Consider the following 12,901-nt stretch of genomic DNA (forward strand, 5'->3'; position numbering starts at 1 on the left):
CGGGGACCCGGGTTCGATTCCTGGCTTGGGTCACTGTCTGTGTGGAGTTTGCACATTCTCCTCGTGTCTGCGTGGGTTTTCGCCGGGTACTCCGGTTTCCTCCCACAGTCCAAAGATGTGCGGGTTAGGTTGATTGGCCATGCTAAAATTGCCCCTTAGCTTCTTGAGATGCGTAGGTTAGAGGGATTAGCGGGTAAATATGTAGGGATATGGGGGTAGGGCCTGGGTGGGATTGTGGTCGTTGCAGACTTGATGGGCCGAATGGCCTCTTTCTGTACTGTAGGGTTTCTATGATTTCTATGATTCTATGAATGGGTGGCTTGAGAGCTGGTGCAGGAGGCAAGGATTTAGATTTGTGGATCATTGGGATCTGTTCTGGGGCAGGGGTGACTTGTTCAAGAGGGACGGGCTACACCTGAACTGGAGGGGGACTAATATCCTGGCGGGGAGATTTGTTAGAGCCACTTGGGAGGGTTTTAACTAGTTTGGCAGGGGGTGGGACCCAAAGCAATAGGGAGACAGAAGAGAAGGTTGAGGACAGCACAGAAGTTAAAGAGAGCACATTAAATAGTAAAGGCAGTGTCAGTAATCCCAGTACTAGACAGGTCAGGCAAAAGCAGGGCAGAGAGCAAGGGAAGTCCAGATTAAACTGCATTTATTTCGATGCAAGAGGCCTGACGGGCGAGGCAGATGAACTCAGGGCATGGATAGATACATAGGACTGGGATATTATAGCTATTACTGAAACATGGTTGAGGGAGGCAGGACTGGCAGCTCAATGTTCCAGGGTACAGATGCTACAGGAAAGATAGAACAAGAGGTAAGAGAGGAGACGAAGTTGCACTTGTAATTAAAGAAAACACCACGGCAGTACTGAGATGGGATAGATCCAAGGGTTCAGCCATTGAGTAGAACTGAGAAATAAGAAGGGGGAGATCACTTTGATAGGGTTGTACTATAGACTCCCAAGTAGTCAGTGGGAAATTGAGGAGCAAATATGTAAGGAGATTACAGATAGCTCCAAGAAAAATAGGGTGATAATAGTAGGGGGACTTTAACTTTCCCACATTGACTGGGACAGCCATAGTACTAAGGGCTTGGATGGAGAGAAATTTGTTGAGCGTATTCAGGAGGAGTTTCTCATTTAGTATGCAGATGGCCCGACTAGAGAGGGGGCAAAACTTGACTTCCTTCTGGGAAATAAGGAAGGGCAGGTGACAGAAGTGTTAGTGGGGGATCACTTTGGGACCAGTGACCATAATTCCATTAGTTTTAAGATAGCTATGGAGAATGATAGGTCTGGCCCAAAAGTTTAAATTCTAAATTGCGGCAAGGCCAATTTTTCAAAAGTTGGTTGGGGGAGTCTGTTGGCAGGCAAATGGACGTCTGGTAAGTGGGAGGCTTTCAAAAGTGTGTTAACCAGTGTTCAGGGTAAGCACGTTCCTTTTAGAGTGAAGGGCAAGGCTGGTAGAAGTAGGGAACCCTGGCTGACTCAGGATATTGAGGCTCAGGTCAAGAAGAAGAAGGAGGCATATGACATGCATAGGCAGCTCGAATCAAGTGGATCCTTTGGAGAGTTTAAGGGGCGTCTGAGTAAAGAGAAAAATCAGGAGGGCAAAAAGGGGACACATGATTACTTTGGCAGGTAAGGCAAAGCAGAAACCAAAGACCTTCTACAAATACATAAAGGGCAAAAGAGTAACAAGGGAGAGAGTAGGGCCTCTTGAGGATCAAGAAGGTCATCTATGTGCGGATCCACAAGAGATGGGTGAGATCCTAAATGGATATTTCTCATCAGTATTTACTGTTGAGAAAAGCATGGATGTTAGGGAACTTGGGGAAATAAATAGTGATGTTTTGAGGAGTGTACATATTACAGAGAAGGAGGTGCTGGAAGTCTTAAAGCGCATTGATGCACTATCAATCGAGTCAAGACTAGTTGTGAGCAAGACAAATAGGCTTTTATTAGCAAGAACTTGGAGCCATCCCTGTCGGTGATCTGGTCTGAACTGAAGGCTGGGGGAGGAGCCACCGCCTTTATACTCAGACCAGGGGGAGGAGACTTGGGCGGAACCGACAGGGATGTGCCACATATACAGGTACTGAGAAATACTAACTACGGTGGTTAACCACTACAGATAACATATAACAGTGGTTTACCACATGCATCAAGGTAGATAAATCCCTGGGGCCTCATGAAATGTATCCCAGGATGTTGCGGGAGGTTAGGGAGGAAATTGCAGGTCCCCAAGCAGTGATATTTGAATCATCGACAGCCACAGGTGAGGTGCCTGAAGATTGGAGGGTGGCAACTGTTGTGCCTTTGTTTAAGAAGGGCTGCAGGAAAAAACCTGGGAACTATGGGCCGGTGAACCTAACCTGTAGTGGGTAAGTTGTTAGAAGATATTCTGAGAGACAGGGTCTACAGGCATTTAGGGTGGGAAGGACTGATCAGGGACAGACTGCATGACTTTGTGAGTGGAAAATCATGTCTCATGAACTTGATTGAGTTTTTTTGAAGGAGTAACCAAGAAGGTAGATGAGGGCAGTGCGGTCGACGTTGTCTACATGGACTTTAGCAAGGCCTTTGACAAGGTACCGCATGGTAGGTTGTTGCATAAGGTTAAATCTCACAGGATCCAGGGTGAGGTAGCCAATTGGACACAAAATTGGCTTGACGACAGAAGACAGAGGGTGGTTGTAGAGGGTTGTTTTTCAAACTGGAGGCCTGTGGCCAGTGATCTGCCTCAGGGATTGGTGCTGGGTCCATTGTTATTCGTTATGTGTATTAATGATTTGAATGAGAATATAGGAGGCATGGTTAGTAAGTTTGCAAACGACACCAAGATTGGTGGCAAAATGCACAGTGAAGAAGGTTATCTAGGATTGCAAAGGGATCTTGAGAAATCCCAGGTGAGAGGGGAGAGAGGGTCCAGAGGAGCGATTTCTTTCACTCAGAGGGTGGTGAGTGTCTGGAACGAGCTGCCAGAGGTAGTAGTCGAAATGGGTACAATTTTGTCTTTAAAAGAAGTTACATGGGTAAGATTAGTATCGAGGGATGTGGGCTAAACGTGGGCAACTGGGACTAACTAAACATGGACAGCACGGCGGCACAGTGTTTCGCACTGCTGCCTCAGCACCAGGAATCCGGGTTTAATTTTGGCCTGGAGTCGCTGTCTGTGTGGAGTCTGCACATTCTCCCCGTGTCTGCATGGGGTTCCTCCGGGTGCTCTGGTTTCCTCCCACAGTCCAAAGATGTGTGGCTTAGGTGGATTGGCCGTGCTAAATTGCCCCTTAGTGTCAGGGGATTAGCAGGGTAAATACATGAGGTTACGGGAATAGGGCCTGGGTGGGATTGTGGTCGGTGCAGACTCGATGGACTGAACGGCCTCCTTCTCTACTGTCGGGATTCTAAAAACTGGGCGGCATGGACAAGTTGGGCCGAAGGGCTTGTTTCCATGCTGTAAACTTCCATGACTCTATGGGCCCGATTTTACCAACAATTTGCGCCCGTTTTCGGGCGCGGAATCGCGGTAAAGTCGGGTGTGAGGCCTTTATCGCGATCTGCACCCGTGTCCGCGCAGATCGCCACTTTACCGAGACTCGCGAATGGCGGGGATCCGCTTCGCGCCCAAATCGGGCGCAACGACGATTTAAATGCATTTGCATGCATTTAAATTGAATTAATGAACTGCCCGCCCAACTCCTATCAGCATTTCCCCCTTTACCACCGTGTTTGCCGATCCGGAACCGGGCTTTTAGGGACCTGCTGAATAAAAGTCTGAGTCGGGCGCTCCAGCTGCTGAAGAGCGCGTTCAGAGCTTCCAACGGCTCTCTGACTCAGAGCAGTGGAGTGGGGGGGAGGAGGGAGGCGGGTCAGATCATTCTCTGGTTGGAGGGGGGAGGAGGGGAGTGAGGCCAGATCGTTGTCTGGTTGGGGGGGAGAGGAGGAGGCGGGACAGATGTATCTCTGGCTGGCGGGGGAAGGGGGGGTGTGGGGGGGAGGCGGGTCAGATGTTCCTCTGGAGGAGAGGGGGAGTGAGGCCAGACCATTCTCTGGGGGGGGCGGGGGAGTGAGACAAGTTTGTTGTCTTGCGGGGGGGGGGATGGGGGAGGGAGTGAGGCCAGATCGTTGTCTTGGGGGGTGATGGGGGAGCGGGTGAGGCCAGATCGTTGTCTTGGGGGGGGGGGGGAGAGGGAGGCGGGTAAGATGTATCTCGGGGAGGGGGGGCAGATGGATCTCTGGTGGGGTGGGCAGATGGATCTCTGGTGGGGGGGGGGCAGATGGATCTCTGGTGGGGGGGGGGAGATGGCTCTCTGGTGGGGGGGCAGATGGATCTCTGTTGGGGGGGCAGGTGGATCTCTGGTGGGAGGGGCAGGGGTTCCGCTGCCACTCTGCGGGCAATCGGTGGGGGGGGAGGGGGGCAGGGGTGGCGACCGGTCTGGGTAGTGGGGGGGTGAATAAGGGGGACACACACACATCACTGTCTCCCTTATCCACCCCCTCCCCGCTACCCAGACCGATCGCCACCCCTGCCCCCCTCCCCCCCACCGATCGCCCGTAGAGTGGCAGCAGGCCCCCCTGCATCCCCCGCACCCCCACTAGAGATCCATCTGCCCCCCCCCACCAGAGATCCATCTGCGCCCCCTCCCCCCCACCCCGAGATACACCCTCGCTCCCGCTTTTTGCTCCCGGGCCGCTCTATCCGCTTTCTCCAGCCTGGGAGCGATCCGACACGGGCGCGCTTTTTCCAATTTTTTTCCAACTGCGCATGCGCAGTTCAGAGCTCCGATCGTTCCGACAGCGTTAAGCCCCGCCCACAGCGTGAATCGGACTGGAGATGGCTGAGAGCGTATGGGGGCGCCTGAAAGCGGATTTCTAAGTCGGATCTGTACTACGCCCAGATTCGGCACTTAGAATGAAAATGGTAAAATCGGGCCCTATGGCTTTATTCGGTCTTACCCTTCCATAATATTGTCCTCCTGTCAGATTTAATGTCCACCCAAACAGGATGACAGAATTTTGTTTTCACATCTCATCCAAGAGCACAGCATCTCAGGCAGCGCAGCCACTCCTCACTGCAGCACCATGCTTTCAAGTCCTAGTGGGCAACTCAAAGCTACGACCCTCTGACCTACAGGCAGAAATTCTACCAACTGAGCAATATTGGTCTCGATAAAAATGGAGAATGTTAAGAAGAATATCAGCAGGCCAATTAGCATCTGTGGAGAGAATGGAAAACGAACACTTTTTCTCTTGTCCCATTGTCAGTTATTTCAGCCTTGTATCACCAATCTTTTGTCATGTAATCCCTCCTTCTTCCACCCCTTCATAGGTCTTCCCTTTTGTTCTGACGAAGGGTCATCCAGACTCAAAACATTGGGTGGAATTTTACCGGCACGTCTGCCTGAGGTTTGTCGAATCCCGTCTGAGGCTAACAGAGAATGCCGTTCTCCGAGCCGAGCCTGCCGCCGGAATCGGGGTGGGCGTGCCGGTAAAATTCCAGCCGTCGGCTCTATTCTCTCTCCACGGGTGCTGTCAGACCTGCTGAGATTTTCCAGCATTTCCTGCTTTTGATTTCAGATTCCAGCATCCGCAGTGTTCTGCTTTTGTCCGTTTTAAATTAACCTTGTTGTGCTTAGCCAAGGTGTTTGAATAAAGGAGGAGGGCCAGTTCCTCCCTCCTCACCTGGGGGATATCTCGTCCAGAGTGACGTCAAATTGGGGGACTTTGCCCGGGGACCAGCTGTAACAACATGCAGTATCATGCATGCATCAAGCTTAATGTGCCCTTGATTCATGGATAATTAATATTTAAGAGACTGGCCCACCTGAGTCTTCGCACACTGCTGGTGAGTTGTGGTCCTCCTGCCTTGTGACATTGACGTTTAAACTGAGGTGGGTTCTCACTGGCCTGGAGTTGGAAGGTACCATTAAGTTCCTGGTGAGCCAAGATTCCCTGTAACGGGGATCAGTTTCATCCCCGCCTGCACTTGGTTAATGAGAAGAGTTGCCAAAATAACATTGAAGAGGTATAGCACTCTATAGTTGAGAATTCTGATTAATTATAAATACCCAACATGAGGATAGTTAGCAGTTAATGTCTTAATATGTGGTTTGAGAATAATACAAAATATGTGAGTAACATCTTAATAATGTCCGTAAGAAACGTTTTTAACATGCCATTAAAATGGAAGATGTATTCATGAAAGATGTCAGCACAAGTCAGGCACAAATAATGCAACAAAGTAAATTATCAATGCATCCCTAAGCCAGGGGAACAAGTCCAATAGATAAAGGTACCTTCAATAGAACCGGCTTAAATTGGTTAGAGAAATGCTGAATCATATGAAGCCATTTTTGGGAGCGAACTTCTGTAAAACGGGCAGACAAATGACGATCAATATTTGAAGGTGTCAAAATATGATTGATTAAAGGACATGCCATTGTTAGATTGGCAGAACAGCGAATGAATGAAATTGCTTTTACTTAAGTACTGGGCTGTATAATCTGATAACAAAAACTATAACCAATTCTACTCTTTGGCATGAAATCTGAGATCTTTGTGAAAGCCTGCTAGTGCATTAGCTGTGTAGGTGGAAGCATTGATCTCCCATTTTGGCCAAAATGAGATTTGTCTTGTCCTAATTGTATGTTTGTCTGAATATTGTTAATTTTAATGTTTTAATAAAAACTAGTTTAATCGAAGAATTTCATTGAACTGAATAAACTTTTTTTGCCTTTTTGTGAAATAAAATCTTTAAATTAATCAGGCCACCTAAAAGAATTTCCCACAACACACTCTGTCACACATTATATCAACAACACCAGGTTAAAGTCCAACAGGTTTATTTGGTAGCAAATGCCATTAGCTTTCGGAGCGCTGCTCCTTCGTCAGATGGAGTGGATATCTGCTCCCAAATAAGGCACACAGAGACACAAACTCAAGTTACAGAATACTGATTAGATTCGCATTCTAATCAGTATTCTGTAACTTGAGTTTGTGTCTCTGTGTGCCTTGTTTGTGATGTGGAGATGCCGGTGTTGGACTGGGGTGAACACAATAAGAAGTCTCACAACACCAGGTTAAAGTCCAACAGGTTTATTTGGTAGCAAATACCATAAGCTTTCGGAGCACTGCTCCTTCGTCAGATGGAGTGGATATCCACTCCATCTGACGAAGGAGCAGTGCTCCGAAAGCTTCTGGTATTTGCTACCAAATAAACCTGTTGGACTTTAACCTGGTGTTGTGAGACTTCTTATTGCCTTATTTGTGAGCAGATCTCCACTCCATCTGACGAAGGGGCAGCGCTCCGAAAGCTAATGGCATTTGCTACCAAATAAACCCGTTGGACTTTAACCTGGTGTTGTTAAAACTCTTTCTGTGTTTACCCCAGTCCAACGCCGGCATCTCCACATCATACATTGTACCTACAGGACCAAGATAGTTATCAGGCAATAACTGAAGAATACTCCTCAAGAGGCTAACCTTTAGTGGAGAGGCAGTTGTCTACTGCAATGCCGTTTCTGTGACCTCTCTTTGTATCCCACGTTATTCATTTTCAAAAACGTTTCTCATTCTCTTTTAAGCAGTAACAGCAGTCGCTCAGCGGACAGTTTGCTCATCTCTGACTCAGAAAGTTGTGAGTTCAACTTAAACACAGAAATCTGGGCTGACGCTCCCGTGTAGTACTAAGGGGGTGTTACACTGTCAGCTGTGAGGCCTTTCAGATGAGACGTTAAACCAAGGCCCTGGATAAAAACAGATTACTGCGGATGTTGGAATCTGAAACCAAAAGAGAAAATGCTGGAAAATCTCTGGCAGCATCTGTAAGGAGAGAAAATACCCTTTTACAAGGGGTCATCTGGACTCGAAACGTCAGCTCTTTTCTCTCCTCACAGATGCTGCCAGACCTGCTCAGATTTTCCAGCACTTTCTCTTTTGGTTTCAGATTCCAGCATCCGCAGTCATTTGCTTTTATTATTGTTGATAGTCAGTTTTCTCCCTTGGAAACCAAGGCCCTGTCTGCAATATCTGGTGGGTGTAAGATATCCATCCCGCAGCACAATCTTGAAGAAGAGCAGGGACGCCTTGGCCAACATTCATCCCTCTGTCAGTATCATTAAAATCAGTTCTGATCGTAATCTCATTTCTGTTTGTGGGAGCTTGCTGCGCCCAAATTAGACCCCATAATTTCCAAAATAACAATAGTGACTACATTTCTGAAGTACTTCATTGGCTGTTAGGTGTTTTGGATTATCCTGAGCTCATGAAAGGCGCTATGTAAATGCAAGTCTTCCTCTTTATTGCCTCTGATGTGTTCAAGGATTTAATATTCTGAAGCAATTGAGTACCATCAGCTCCTGTCTTTTGCTGATACATTATTCCCCACAGTCGTAACGGGAATCTCAGGACAAGTGGGAGTGCAATGCAAGCGGATACCAACTTATGCATTTTGTGAGCAATATTCAAGTTGACTTCTGTTCACTTTGTTGACCTTTTACGGGATGTGGGCGTCACCGGCTGGGCCAGCATTCATTGCCCATCCCTAACTGCCCTCCTTTTCAGAGGGCACTTGAGAGTCAACCGCATTGCTGTGGGTCTGGAGTCACATGTAGGGCAGACCGGGTAAGGACGGCAGATTTCCTTCCCTGAAGGACATGAGTGAACCAGATGGGTTTTCCCAACAATGGTTTCACGGTTGATTGGCCATGATTAGGTTGATTAGGTTGATTGGCCATGCTAAAATTGCCCCTTAGTGTCCTGGGATGCGTAGATTAGAGGGATTAGCGGGTAGAATATGTAGGAATATGGGGGTAGGGCCTCGGTGGGATTGTGGTCGGTGCAGACTCGATGGGCCGAATGGCCTCTTTCTGTACTGTAGGGTTTCTATGATTTCTATGGTCATCATTAGACTTTTAATTCCAGACTTTCATTGAATTCAAATTTCACCATCTGCTGTGGTTGGATTCGAACTCGGGTCCCCGGAGCATTACCTTGGGTCTCTGGATTGCTAGTCCAGTGATATTTCCACTGTTCCGCTGCTTGTGTATGGTTTGAGATATCGAACCCCTATTCTTACTTCTTCTAAGTACCAGTTTCAGCAATCTCCTCCCTGGTTTATGTGCATTCACAGCACTCTGTCAACACCGTTCATTCTCTCTACAATTTGCTTCTAAATGTGCTCCGGGGAGAGTGCCCTCACTGAGCCTTGAAACAAATCTACGCTGGCACTCCAGTGCAGCACTGAGAGAGAGCTATGGGTTGGGGATGTGATCTCTCAGAGATCGGGGCCGGAATTTTATCTCAGAATTTCTGTGGAATTTCCGCAGAACGGAATTCTCTGTTGGCCTCGGGTGGGATTTTACGAGGAGGTTCAGTGACAGCCTCCATTGTGACCGAGGGGCCTCACACCTACCACTCCTCAGCCAAGTTGATGTAATAACTGACCTGCTGACCTCCCGCACGTGCCCTGCTCCTCCCCCTTCTCCCTCTTGGCTGCTCCTTTTATAAGACCATAAGACATAGGAGCAGAATTAGGCCACTTGGCCCATCGAGTCTGCTCTGTCATTCAATCATGGCTGATATTTTTCTCATCTCCATTCTCCTGCCTTTTCCCCATAACCCCGATCCCCCTTATTAATCAAGAACCTATCTACCTCTGTCTTAAACACTCAATGACCTGGCCTCCACAGCCTTCTGTGGCAAAGAGTTCCACAGATTCACCACTCTCTGGCTGAAGAAATTCCTCCTCATCTCTGTTTTAAAGGATCGTCCCTTTAGCCTGAGATTGTGCCCTCTGGTTCTAGTTTTTTCTACAAGTGGAAACATCCTCCCCACGTCCACTCTATCCAAGCCTCACAGTATCTTGTAAGTTTCAATAAGATCCCCCCTCATCCTTCTAAACTCCAACGAGTACAGACCCAGAGTCCTCAACCGTTCCTCATACGACAAGCTCTTCATTCCAGGGATCATTCTTGTGAACCTCTTCTGGACCCTCTCCAAGGCCAGCACATCCTTCCTTAGATATGGGGCCTAAAACTGCTCAAAATAAGAACAAAGAACAATACAGCACAGGAACAGGCACAGGAACAGGCCCTTCGGCCCTCCAAGCCCGTGCCGCTCCCTGGTCCAAACTAGACCATTCTTTTGTATCCCTCCATTCCCACTCCGTTCATGTGGCTATCTCCAAATGGGGTCTGACTAGAGCCTTATACAACCTCAGTAGTACATCCTGCTCTTGTATTCTCTTCATCCTCCAACTCCAAGGGTGGATCCACCAGATCACCCATTACTGCAGTAAAACTCTTTTGAAGCTTTCCAATTCATCTGGTCACCCTGGCTGCTAACGGTAGAGCCCCTGTTCGATTCTTAGGTATTTGTTTTTTTTAAATATCCCTAAAATAAGTATGATGCTACCAGATTTCTGGGCCATTAATGCATGTCTGGCTGAAATGGGAATGTTGGGAAGGGATGTGGGGAAATTTCCTTTGATCTTCACTGCTTACCTGAACTAGGCAGATGAGGAAAGCAAAGTACTGCGGAGGCTGAAAATATAATAAAAGCAGAAAATGTTGGAAAAACTCAGCAGGTCAGTCAGCGTCTGGGGAGGGAGAGAAACAGAGTTAACGCTTTAGGTCTGTAACCTTAATTCACCGCCACGTTTCTTCCAGGAATGTCCACCTTGAAGAAGTCTTGTTCTTCTCTTTGACAGGATTTCCATTCGTCTCTTCTCCCTCGTTCACTTTCTGTTTCCCCACCTCGTGTTTGATCAGGCATCTACCAAAACCCCCTTTCACTGCCACCTCATGTGTCCGACTCCAACTTATTCCACATGGATCCCAAATAAAATTCCACTCTATTGTGTTTTGGATCGACCCATGGTTGTGGATCTGGGCTGTTAACTCTGTTTCTATCTCCACAGATACTGTCAAGGCTTAGAATCGTAGAAATAGAATCATAGAAACTCTACAATGTAGAATGAGGCCATTTGGCCCATTGAGTCTGCACTGACAACAAGCCCACCCAGGCCCTATCCCCGAAAGCCCACATATTGACCCTGGTAATCCCTCTAACATACAAATCCTGGGACACTAAGGGGCAATTTAGCAAGGCTATTCAACCTACATCTTTGGACTGTGGGAGGAAACCGGAGCACCCGGAGGAAACTCACGCAGACACGGGGAGAACGTGCAAACTCCACACTAGACAGTGACCCAAGCTGGGAATCAAACCCAAGTCACCGGAGCTGTGAGGCAGCAGTGCTAACCACCGTGCCACCAATGCCGCCCAAAGAGTGTTTCCAGCAATTTTTTTTTTCTTTTTGATTTTAATTTAGGCAGAAGAGATGTTGCTTCAATGTCTCATCTGAAGGACAGAAGAAGGGAAAAAGACACTTTGCTCCATTCCTGGGTCCTTGCTTGGAAGGGCGCCTGTCCGGTTCAAGGTCGGACCAGCCCAACGCGATTCGATAAATCGACCAAAAGGTGACCTCCTCCTGCTCGGTGACCTCCACGTACCTTGGGCAGGTGGCCATTTCAAATTCAGTCTCGTTTGGGATCACAACCAGAGACAGTAGGAGTGGGTTTAACATTGTTTATTATGCTGCCAGGAGCAAATTTACAAGAAAACGCCTTACATTTTAAAAAAAAAGTAAACAAGCAAACTGCGGAATTGCAGTGCACTCCAAGTGCCACATACGCATCTATTTTAGAAATATTTTGCATTATTTTACATTAGCACAACAGAAACCAAAGTACAAGAATGTAATGGACACAGTACGTAGTGGACAGCAATCTTTTTCCCCCTCTAATATTTAAAAAAAAATCTTACCCCATATGTCCTGCATCCTGTTTTTATTTTGTCTTTTCCAGAACTGAACCACAATCACACGCACACACACACAAAAAAAAGAACAAGCAGTGAATAACACCTGTTAAAAAAGAAACATTTCTCAACATAACTCTTTCTGATTGGGAAAGGAATGAACCAATTGGTCTTGACCATACAGGGATGAATTCCATTCCTGCATGCAAGTGGGGTTAGGGTTAGGAATGGGTAAGGGAGGGGAGGGGAGGGGAGATAGCAGGGAAGACAGGGTTCAAGAGATAATCATCGTTTGGCAGGGAGGGTGGGAGGGAGGGGGAAAATGACAAAACGTAGACAGGAAAAAAATCTCGACCCTTAATTAAACCAGATAACCTTTCTTTTCCTCCCGTACACAAATACCGCAGAAACAAAACCGTACATCTTGCAATGTTCCAACTTTTGATTAATCTTCAGATTAATAAATTAGGTCAAACAATAAATTAGATTCTCTTTTTTTTTTCAGCTTCAAGTTTAGCAAGCTCTGATCCCGAGTATCTACAACAATACTTGGGAACTTCACTACAAAACAAAAGTACAAATGTTTTCACATTAAAGCAAACTGGGTAATGGATTCTCTCGTGAAAGCACTTTAAAAAGGTATTACACAAAAAGGGGTAATTAGTACAAAAAGTGCCAAGACCTGTCTTTTTTTTTTAATACATTTAGTAAGTTATAACCACTAATAGGCATACTACAAAAAAAAGTTCAGCTTATCAATGCCAACATTCCAGTAGTTCTTTTGTTAGTAACTCTTCGGTGACAGGAACCAAGTCGTTTATTTTGTCTCTCTCTCTCTCCCTTAATGCATGTTTGTGATGCCTTCAATGTCATCTGGAACTCTTCACAATTACCCATAATACATCCTGCACTGGAGAAAAACAAAAATCACCTGTTCCCCTCACCCCCGCGCAACAACAACCAGCATTTGTGTAGTGCCTTTAACTTGGTTCAAACCGCTCCCCCCCCCCCCCCCCCGGACTCCCCAAAGGCGCTTCATATGAATGTACTCAAGAGAGAAGCTGACACAGAATC

The sequence above is a fragment of the Mustelus asterias genome, chromosome 15 (assembly GCF_964213995.1).
Source record: "Mustelus asterias chromosome 15, sMusAst1.hap1.1, whole genome shotgun sequence".
NCBI classification, from domain to species: Eukaryota; Metazoa; Chordata; class Chondrichthyes; order Carcharhiniformes; family Triakidae; genus Mustelus; species Mustelus asterias.